Source organism: Neomonachus schauinslandi, chromosome 1 (genome assembly GCF_002201575.2).
Source record: "Neomonachus schauinslandi chromosome 1, ASM220157v2, whole genome shotgun sequence".
Classification (NCBI taxonomy): Eukaryota; Metazoa; Chordata; class Mammalia; order Carnivora; family Phocidae; genus Neomonachus; species Neomonachus schauinslandi.
The window spans coordinates 188554646-188563928 of NC_058403.1; the positions used below are offsets into that span (position 1 = coordinate 188554646).

The window sequence follows — 9283 nt, forward strand, 5'->3', positions numbered from 1 at the left end:
GGGCAGGCTTCAGGGAGGACATCCTGGCCGTCTTCGTCTTCAAGTGGTTCCCCAGGAGCTGCCCCTGAGATTTATTCGGGAGGTGATTCTGGAAAACAGTGGGGGTGGGGAAGGGAAGGCAGCCAGTAAAGGCTGTGTTGTCGACTCTCCTAGGGCCGTGGGTGAGTGGAGCTCAGTTTCTGGAGGACCCCCAGGAATCAGTGTAGAATACACACATCAGAGATCTCTGAGCCAGGGTGAGGGAGCTGAGCTGCTTGTGCACCCATCATTGCTGGGGGGCTGCTAGTGTTGGGGCTGATGGGAATTCCTGAGCACCTCTTGTCTGCCCTACAGAGGAAAGCGTGGCCGTCCGTGGCTGCACAGTGAGTCCTTAGCCAAGAGACGTTGATACCAGCCACTGGAGCCCACGGAGGTAGTAAGGCCCAAAGGATATGGTATGAATACCCTGCCTGGGGTCTCTGAGAAGGGCCATGGGTGGGGTGCCTAGACCAAATCCTGGGAGGGGGACATGGAAGCAGACAGGACTGGTACCTGGGCTCCTGGAGTGTGGGCCAGTAAGACTGCAAAGCTCCCACAGAAGTGCAAATGCCCTGAGCCGTGGGCCAGCAGACAGGTCCTGTGCACACCAGTGAGGTGGGGCCCTGGACACAGTCAGGGCTTCCAGTGTGCCAAGAGGGTCTGGGGTAGAGAGGAGGACAAGAGTGTGGGACCCTGCGGCCAGAGGACGCGATGGGCTGGGACTTGGGCTACAGTTGCAATGGGGTTGAGATCAGTGTTCAAAGCCCGATAGGACAACTTGGAGCAGGCTGGGCTGAGGAAGTAATTCCATTACCCCATTTTTCCCACTGCAGATCACTCTCAGGGATTAAAGGGGGAGTTTGCTGGCAGCCCCCACTAACTCCTATACAGACACTCCATTTGTGTGGTGTAGGATGCCTGGCGGCTACATAAGCAAATGAATGTGCTTCATTCCTGCCCTTTTGTTCCCAGTGGCAGGGTCTTCTGTTCACACTTGACCGTCCGTGCTAAACAGGGCCGCCACTGAACCCGGTCACTCTCCCTTCCCAGTCCCTGGGACTGAATGGTGGTTTTCTGCAGGCCCTGGACCCTGATGGTGCCACTCCTTTTCTCTCGGCTGACTCACTCCTTGTTCTACTCTGTTGCAGGCAGTGTGGTGGACAGAAGGCCGAGCCTGGGTCTGAGTATTGGCTCTCCACTGGCTAGCTGGGTGAGCAGATGCCACCTCTCTGAGCCAGAGAGCTCCCCTGTGAGAAATGGGGGATTCAATCCATCTCGGGGGCGTAGGGGCAGGAAATAGGATAAAATATCCACAATGCCAAAAGTTGTCAAAGAGAAAAAATATATATATTTATATGTATATGTATGTATGTTTGGGAAAACATCTGGCCAGATACCCACCCTGGGAATGAAGAAGGGGGCAGGAAATTTCCATTACTACCATAAACACCTTTGTATGTTTGGGATCTTTCTTTACAACAAGGAAGAATACCTTATAAAATTTAAAAAACCAATAAGGACTTCTAAAGTGAGTTCAGGGCCAGAAGTAGGGCTAGGCAGAGCTCTGGGCAGTGGCCGCTATTTTAAAAGGACATGGGGTGGCCTGCTGGTTGTAAGAGAAGACTCGTGGTACTTTTCCAGAAGCTGTCTTGCATAGCACTTTAAAGAAGATTGAGAAAATGTCAACAGGATGAATCAGAGAATTGGGGAAAGGGTCTCCTGGAGTGGGGGAGCACAGCGGAATGGCTGGTGCCCACCCAGGCCCCCTCACCCAGTTTTTGCCTCTAGGAGTGCGTCTATGAGCCTCTTTGGAGAACTGCCCTCGGGCTACTCATTCTTAGCTCCCAGAGGCAGAAAAGAGAGGCCAGGAGGTGCCAGAGTAGAGTAGAGTAGAGCTGCTGACTGCCCGGCTGGAGTGTGCAAGCCCAGCTCCCTGTCCTGGGGCTGGACAACCAGGAGCTACAATCTACACTCCACGGTTCCCGTGGGATCAAGCTGGGAGTGGACCTGAAAGTGTCCCTTTGCTTGGTTGTGTCCCCTTCCCTATCCTCCCCTACCACTCCCCTACCACTCCCCTACCTGCATCCTTAATCACCTGCATGAGAACACTCACCCGCAAGTCGGCTTCTTGGGGAATCCATCCTAAGAGAGGCAGTGACCATGGCCAGCCAGATGGAACTGAGCCTGGGCAAGGAGACAAGACCACCTGATATGCAGGAATTGTCATAAAGAGAGTTCCTGGTGAGGAAAGGCTCAGAGTGAGGAAGCCGCACTTGCCGCTGCCACACGGGACCTGTAGGAGAAGCCACCTGCTGTGCATGCTGGAGAACACGAAGTGGGTCATGCCCCCTCCCCTCCTCAACCAGGGGCAGGCCTCAGTTGGCACATCCTCCACATGATGGCAGGGAGCCCAAAAGACCACCAGCGGTACCACCAAAACCTACCAAGGAGATGGCATTCTAGAGCCAGCCCCTTCTAGGTCCTCCCTCCCGCCCCACAGGGTGGGCATCACAAAGTGGCAAATACCCATCAGATGCTCAACACCATTTTCAGGGCACTGTGGCCACTACGGAGACCCCCCCCCCCCCGCCACCGCCGACCCCCACCAGCTCAGAGTTAGGCAAGACAGTCCAAGAAAATGGCTGTAGAGAGTTGGGTCTACAGCCCCCTTATGAGATTGTTTCCTAGTCAGTCATTACCTGCTACACAAGAACTGGGTAGGCACTGAGGATACCATAGTGAAGAAAACCAGACACAGTCCCTGCTCATAGTCCAGGGGGACGAAGATCAAGAGGCAGTAGGACTTGATAAAGGCTATGTTTGGGGGCGGGGGGCAGGAACTGCAGGATCAAGGGAGGCATCTGGAGGAAGCAGCATCTACACTGAGCCTGCAGGAGGCACAGGAGTTCACCAGGCAAAGAGGGGATCCCGGAGGCCAGGCCAGGGAGCAGCATGGACCAGGCCTGCAAGCTGGAGAGGCCTGGAAGGGGCAGAGGTGGGTAACAAGGGCTGAGCGGGCAGGGGTGACAGGCTTAAGGGTCCTGTGGGCTGGGTGCAGGGGCTTGGACTTTGTCCAGGGGCTGTGGGGACACATGGAGAGATTGAAATTGGGGAATGAGCCAATCAGGTTTGTAGTTTTTGAAAATTCCTCCCGGCTGCTGTATGGAGAAGGGAGTGGAGAAAGGGAGGCCAGGGGAGTAGGCTGCTGCCTCAGCCAGAGCGGTGCCCTGGGGATGGAAAAAAGAGGACCAGTCCCAGGGATATTCAGGAAGTAAACCGGACAAGACTTGAGGACGGATTTTTCTCACCATCGGGGTGGACAAGACTTCAGGAGTCTCTGCAGTCTACTCATGGGCCTCAGAATTTGGGACTCCTATTTCCCTATCCTCTCCGCATCAGCCCACCACTCCTCTTTCCCGAGACTGAGGATGGGGAGGCAAAGGGGGGCGGGTGTGCCTCTGTTTGCGCAGCCCCTGTGGGGCTTTCCAGCAACTGTAATTCTGGTCCTCACCAGTAGGTGGCAGCCCAAGATAGAAAGGGAAAGGTAGCAAGGTTACCCCTGCCCACCCAGTTTGGGGAAGGGTGCTGTGCTTAATGGACAGGATGCCTGGGACTTATGAATGGGCGATGGATTTACTATCACATTATTAACAGCATCACAACATCAGCACCTGACTTCTAGGGGGAATTGTGGTTATATGCTCTGTGCAGGGGTTTATATGCATTTCATCCTCGGCCCCATGTGGTGGCCCATTGTTGTCTCCTTTTACAGGGGAGGAGAATGAGGCTCAGAGAGGCCAAGAGACTTGTCCAAAGTCACACAGCTAAGAAGCCTCAGATTAAGGGTTGGAATCCCAGCCGATCTACATCACTACAGGAAACACCCTTCAGAAATACTTGCCCTGAAACCACTCAGGGGTGAACAATGTTTTCTCCCTCCTCCTCCTCTTCCCCTTCCTCTCCCACATCCACTCCTCCTCCTCCTCTTCCTCCTCCTCCTCCTCTTCCTCCTCCTCCTGAATGCCTCTGGAGACCTTTGAAAATTGCTCAGAACCTCTGAGTCAACATTCTCAAAACCTTCCCCCATTTTGTAAGCCTTGCTTCCCTCTACAAGATTGTGGGTCAAGAAGGAGCAGGTGTTTATGTCCATTTCACAGATGGAGAAAGAGAGGCTACAAGCTGTGCCCAGGCCACACAGTGAGACAAGGCAAAGCTGGATCTTGACTCCGCCCGACCAACTGTCTTTTCATAAATCCTCTGTGTCTGCATCCCAAGCACCTCCTTGGTGGCAGGCCCTGTGCTGGGCTCTGGAGCCACCACCCCCATTCCTGCCTACGGCATGGGGTCCAATTCTTGCATTGCAGACCCACATCCTGTCGGGAGCTGGGCTTCGGACCTTCAGCCAATCGAGGGCTCCAGTCAACTAGGCTTTTAGTGAAGCTCATAAGTCATATTTCAGCAGGACTCCAAGCAGATGGGGAAAAATTAATAAACAGGTAAAATTCCTTTTCTCTCCTCCCATCCCACCAAGAGCCAAGCTGGTGGATAATTATGGGATGGCTGCCAAAGGAGTTTGATCTTCAGGGTTGACGTATGGCATTTTTACTGCTCTGGCTGACAGCCAACTTAGTCACTGCCCTTTACAATTTTGTGGATGCTCTCCTTACTGCAGGAAATCAGAAGCTGTACCCCAGCCATGACTGAAACAGGGAGAAAGGGAATGGGGGGGTGGCGCTGAGGCAGGGGCTGGACCCAGGAGAAGGAGCAAAGGAAGAAGCCACATTTTTGCTTGCCCGGAGGAAACAGGACTAATATTTGCCATGCAGGGAGCTCTTGCAATGAGCTAGGGCTGTGTTAGACACTCTACATACTTAGACTGTTTCATTTCATCCCCCATCATGTACTCACCCACTCCACCAATATATGTTGTGTGACTGCAATGTGCCAAGCTCTATTTTACACCAAGGGGCTACACTGATGAACAAGACAGACCAGGTCCCAGCCTTTGTGGAGCTGCCATTCAGGTGCAGGAGCTGAACAATAAACACAGACATAACATCATTCCAGTTGCTGATAAATGCTATGAAAAAAATAATTAGCCCAGGAGGCTGGTTTGCATAGAGTCAGGGCAGGCTTCTCTGAGGAGGTGATAATGGAGCCTGATGGATAAAAAGGAAAGAATCATGCAAGATTAAAAAATGGAGTTGAGGGAGAGAGATGGGAAACATTCCAGGCAGAGAGAACAGCAAGTGCAAAGGCCCTGGGGTGAGGAGGAAGGGGGTATGAAAGAATTGTCAGGGAGAGAAGGGAATGGGAAGTGAAGTCTGAGAGGCAAGCAAGACTTGATGGAACAGAACTTTGGACCATGGGGAATTTCATGCTATGGGCAAAGCTGGATCTAGAATACCTCATCCTGACCCTTCACTACCAACTGCCATTTCATAAATCATCTGTGTCAGAAATCACCACCACCTCCTAGTCAGGCAATGTGCTAGAGGGGAGGGAGGGCTGCAAGGTTCCCCCTGCCCAGCCATCTCTTAAGAAAGGGTGTTCTGCTTAGTCAGACCAGTTACTGGGGACTTGCCAGTGGGCAGTGGTTTCATCCTGAGTAGCCTTGACGGCATTTTAACTACAGCCCCTAACTTCTCTGGAGAATTGCTGTTGTCCAAATCCTCTGCTCAGAGCTTTACTCAAGTCACCTCATTTCACCCTCAGGCCCCCATGGGGTTGGGGGCCACTGTTTCCCCCCTTTGGTCAAGTGGGGTAGTATAAAACAGAATGACATCATCTGATTTAGGCTCTAACAGAACCGTGGCCCCAGCAGTACACACCTACCTCTTTCAGCCGCAGAGCAACCCTGCGCCGTGTGATTATAGCAACACACACGCACAGATGAAGAAACTGAGGCTCCCAGGGGTCGGATCATGCCCTACCCCCGGGTCACACAACTGTAAGGAAAGAGCTGGGATTCAAGCCCAGGCTGGTTTCGGCCTTAACCTCGTCCCATGCTGGCGATAAAAAGAAGGAAGGAGGGGTAGCAACTGAGGAGGAGGGTAACTGCTGGGGGAACTTTGAGAACTTGGCTCTGAGCCTGGAATCCGGCCTCCAGATATTTTCCTGGCCCAAGCCCAGCCCAGCCCTCCCTGCCAGGACTACTGTCCTGGTGAATGAAGTACTCCGCTCTCAGAGTCTCTGCTCTGGGAGAGCCCTTGCCCCCAAGTGTCTTAAAAGATCTAGTATTAATGGGGGCTGTCCAGCCAGAGGTTCACATCCCCACACAAGCCTGCCCCGAGCCCCACGGCCCGGCTGTCCCACGCAGCCTCCCCTGTCTGGGACCTGTCTGCGGATCAGTGCCCAGCCTGGCAAGAAGGCCAAGTCCTGCCTGCTGGGCCAGCCAGAGGTCACCCGCTGTACCCAAGCTGCCGGCCGCATGGTGAGAGGACCGCTTTGCTTCTCTCCCCCTTCCAACCTTGGATGCCTCAGTTTCCCCTCCTGAGAGAGGCAGGGGTATAAGAAGTGAGGAGCTACAGGGACCACAGGACGTGTGAGCCATCTGGAGACACCGTGCCCCTCTGACAGGATGAATCACCCTAAGCCTGTCTGAGGAGCTCTGGGCTTAGGAGCAGCTGTGAAAGCCTCCTTTGTGCCTGAGGAGAATGAGCCGCGAGAGCACGGGGGGCCCTGGCCTGGGGAACCCCCTGGGCCCCGGCTCCTGAGAACAGCATCAGCAGGGAGGACCCCCAGCCTGGCCCCCGAGGCCCACGCAGGCCTGGTGCCCACTCCATGCCATGGGAGCGGTCCATGGGAAGAAGGTAAGAGCCCCCGAGGGTCCTGCCGGGTCCGTGAACGTGGGGAGGGAGGCTGCATCTGGCAAGTGGGAGCCCTCCCCCACCCACCTGCAGGCTGCATGGGGCCTCAGCCAGGCACTGCCCACCCGCCTCCCTCCTTGAGCTCACAGCCAAGATTTGCATCGAGAAACCTGCCTGGGCTAAGGACAAAGCCTTCTGATCTCTCCATCTCAACAGACCTGGGGGCTGTCCACTCTCACAGGCTGGTCTGACAAACACACACACCTCTCTACTTCTGCACATACAGGCTCCGTGGCCGCCCCTTCCCCGTGTGCCACAGGAGTGTCTGTGGGCAAGTTACTGAGGCTTTCTGTGACTCATTTCCCCATCTGTAAAATGGGGGCAAGAGTCACTACCTCAGAGGCTTTTGGTGAGAATTAAATGAATTAAAATGCATGTAAAGTGTTTCGAACGGTGCCCGGCACACAGTGGGCTATATATAAGCTATGCTCTGTTATTAGAATTCTCTTCCTCTCCCTCTCCATCACCTTCTTCATCTGGACTCTCAGTTGGGGATTTGTATGCATAGCCTATGCGGTGTTTCTGAAAATGTGGTCTGTAGACCCCCTGTGTCTGCCTTAGAGAGGGGGCATGGGAAGGGGCTTGCTCAACAGTCTCCTTCTTGGGGCCCCCCCCCAGACCTCTGGGATCAGGGGAAAGGGGAGGCAGGGCTCCCCAGGGATTCTTAAACAAGCTCTCAGCCCACATCGCCCGGGACTGTGATCCCAGCGGTGTGGTCAGGCTGCCCGGGGCCCTGCTCCTTACTGTGCCAAGGAGCTGAACCCCTCTGGATCTCAGCTCCTCCCCTGTAGAGTAGGGCTGGTCCCCACCTCCCGGGAGGTGCCATGACATGATGCTGAGGACGTGCGTAAAACGCTGCCTGACACCCAATAAACAGGGGCTCTAATGCGCAGACGGCTCGTGGTTCTGCTCGACTCTACATTTTCTGCCAACCCTGCCCATCCCACAGTTTTCAGATTTTAAGTAAGACGCATCATGGACCCCCATGGAGGAAGCTTTCTGGACTTCAGTTTCCCCATGTGGAAAATGAGTGTTGGGTGAGATAACCCCTGGGGTCTCCTTGCGCTGGCTTCTGCTTCCCACCGCCTCTGTTTCAGGTACAATCAGGCCTGGGATCTCCTGCTTGCCCTCAGCAGCCCCAGCAGCATTATCCTAAAAGGTTGATGTCCTGGGGCTGTCCTTCTCCCTCCCGCAGTGGCCAGCGTGGGTCACCTGCAGTTAGGGCAGGTAGATGATCTTTGTGCCCTGGCCCCACCCAACCCCTTACAGGAACTCTCTTCCAGCTCCTCTGCTCTCCCAACGGAGAGTGAGCTCAGCCTATAGATCCTGCCTGAAACGTAGATATGCAGAGAGTCACCTTGGAGAACAGCTTCCCAGGCCTAGAAAAGACCCTGACAAGATCTGGCCTAGGAAACGCAGACAGCTCATGGACTGCCTCTCCCTCTTCTCTCACCCACGACAAGCATCACAAATCAATCCCTGCACCCTTTCCCACTAGGCCCAGATGGCCTCAGAATCCTCCTCAGCACAGCAGCTTAGGAGGCCCCCTCCAGTCAGAACAGCCCCCAGACTGGCAGCCAGGCCTATCCTGGCCCAGCCCCTCCTCCCGCCCTTCAGCGGGGGGAAGGTCCCAGAGCAGAGCGAATGGGAACATGAGCTCTGGGGTCAGAGTCAGTTCCTCCTCACATACCCTGTGACCTTGGACAAGACAAGGCACCTTTCTGAGCCTCAGGTTCTGCCTCAATAAACTAAAGATAATAATCCTTCTCACACTGTCGTAAAAGCTAAATGATATCATGCCTGGGGCCAAATAAATGCTCAGTGAACACTGACTCCGTCTGGGTTGGATCCTCTCATCCCTGCGGCCTCTTCTGGGCTTCACACCCTCCCTTTGAGCCACCCAGGGCACCTACTATCACACCCCACGGCAGATGAAAACCCTGAGTCGGGAGCAAACACGATTTCCCCCAGCTGCTCAGGGGTGGAGCCAGCCCGGAGATAGGCTGTGAGCATGTCCAGGCCAGGCCCTTTGTGGGGCTCCCTATCTGTGGGTCACCCCCCACCCGACTCCCCAATGCCTACTGCTCTGTTTCTGAAGGCAAGAGCCCAGCTGGTCTCTGTGGGATGTCCGTGACACCCACTGGCCTGTCCTAAAAGGTCACAGTGCTGTCCTTGGGGGCTTCTCAGACCCCCTCCCACACTTAGGGCTTAATCATAGTTCTAGTAAAAAGGTCTGGAAACCCCCTGGTGATATGGTCCAATCCCCTCCCTATTGTACAGCCAGGAAGACTGAGGCCCAGAGAGCAGAAGGACTTGCCAGGGCCATGCAGCCAGGGTCAGACCATTTCCACAAGGCCCGGCAACTCCAGGCCCAACTCTGGAGGCACACAGGAGGG

The 9283-nt window shown here is 54.8% G+C and overlaps 1 long non-coding RNA gene across 1 annotated transcript; it reads right to left on the reverse strand.

Annotated features, from left to right (window-relative positions):
- Nucleotides 1–613: 613 nt before the first annotated feature.
- On the reverse strand, nt 614–5956 carry LOC110584905. Its single transcript, XR_002480597.1, has 4 exons — nt 5854–5956; nt 4927–5051; nt 2132–2311; nt 614–678 (listed from the first exon to the last, which is right to left on the reverse strand). It is a non-coding gene; the product is annotated as an uncharacterized LOC110584905 (long non-coding RNA).
- Between the last annotated feature and the right edge of the window lie 3327 nt (nt 5957–9283).